Here is a 1,806-nt window from a genome sequence, read left to right as displayed (position 1 = left end):
CCAGCAGCCAGTCAGCAGCCAGTCAACAGCCAGCAGCCAGCAGCCAGCAGCCAGAGCCAGCAGCCATCAGCCAGAGCCAGCAGCCTTTGGGCACAGCAGCACCTGGGATGCTGACTACAGACGCCTCAGCCCTGGGGGAGCCTGTGACATGGGAGGATGAGAGCAGTGAATAGTCACAAGACCTCAGAGACCGCTTGATAGCCCTGAGAGATGTGTTAGAATCAGAGTTAGAGTCACTCCTCCTGCTACAGTCAGCTGAGACCTCAGGCCCAGAGGCATCTAGCCTTTTTCTTGGGCTCTAGAGAACTTTTAAGATAATACTTTTAGGTAAACTAGTCAGATGCATGCATATGCTTTATAAAAATGTAAAGCTTAGAACAATGGACTTTAGTAAAAAAGAGATTTCTGCTCAGCTTTCAAAAATAAATTTTTTAAAAATGTAAAGCTCAAAACTATAGACTTTAGTAAAAAAAAAAAAAAAGACATTTCTGTTCAGCGTTTAAGTACTTAGTAGGAGTTAAAAGCAATTAGGCTAATTAAAGTCTGTTTTGTTCCAATTCAATAAGTGCTCCTTTATTCACTTCATTGTCCTTTATGATTTGGATTAAGGTTTGTATGCATTTGGAAAAGGTCATGTTTGCCATTTGCTCTAAGAATGATGGGTAACTACAGAGGGCAGACCTCATAGGATGCTAGCAAGACACTGGGCTCCGTGATGTCACATCCCATCTCTGGCCCTGCCACATCCTGGCAGTCATGCTGGGTGTGTTTGCCACCTTGGCCTTAGTTTCCTCATTTAATTTTTTTTTAAAGTTATATGTGTGGGCTTTTTGCCTACGTGTGTAGCTGTGCCCCACATACATTCATGGTGCCTGCAGAGGCCAGAAGGGGGCATCGGGTTCCCTGAGTGTAGAGTGATAGCAGTTATGAGCCATCATGCAGGTTCTGGGAATCTAACCCATGTCTTTTGCAATAAGCCCCAGTCTCCTCATTGTTTTAGCCACAGGGTCTAGCTGTGTAGCTCAGGCTGGCCTGGAACTTCCTATATAGCTCAGGAGGGCTTCAAAGCTACAGTCCCAGCGCCTCTGTCTTCCAAGTTTTAGAACTACACATTTGTGTGTCCCCACCCAATTCTGCATTTGTAAAGTGGGGTTACTACCAGTGTGCAGGTTGTGTTAAGCATCCAGAGAGCTAAAGTCTGTATGTAAAGTACCTGATGTACCACATGGTACAAGGATGGAGGTGTCAGATGACAAGGACCACCTCTCTTCTTCCTTTTACTTCAGAGACCCTCACTTCAAGTCACCCAATAACTTTGTTTTCAGTGCTGGAGATCAAACCCAGACCCTGGTGCATGTTGGACACTTCCGGCCACCTCCTGTTCACTCTTTATGGCTCAACTATCGTGACAGGAAGCTGGAGCCTCTACCTCATCTGCTCTGCCCCAAAAGGAACTGCATTCCCAGGCTCCCTGGCAGCAGTAGGCTTCTGGTGTGTACAGAAAGACCATCAAAGGGGCTAATGACAAGAGGTTAGAAAGTGTGAAGCAAGGAGAGGCTGGGGTGATTTTCTAGGCCCTCCTTTTGGCAGTGGCTGGGTGTGACAGTTCATCTTGATAGTAGACTTAATGGAAAGATGCTGAGGACGTTAGTAAGACACATTTCTGGTTGTGTCTGTCTGTGAGAAACAAGGAACTAAGAAGAAACCTGCTCTGAATTTGGGCAGCACCATCTAATAGGTTTGGGGACAAACGAGGAAGAAGCAAGACACCTGCCAGCATAGGGATGTTCTCTCTCTCTCTCTCTC

This window comes from Mastomys coucha, unplaced genomic scaffold (assembly GCF_008632895.1).
Source record: "Mastomys coucha isolate ucsf_1 unplaced genomic scaffold, UCSF_Mcou_1 pScaffold23, whole genome shotgun sequence".
NCBI classification, from domain to species: domain Eukaryota; kingdom Metazoa; phylum Chordata; class Mammalia; order Rodentia; family Muridae; genus Mastomys; species Mastomys coucha.
Note: the sequence above shows the minus strand (reverse complement) of the source record.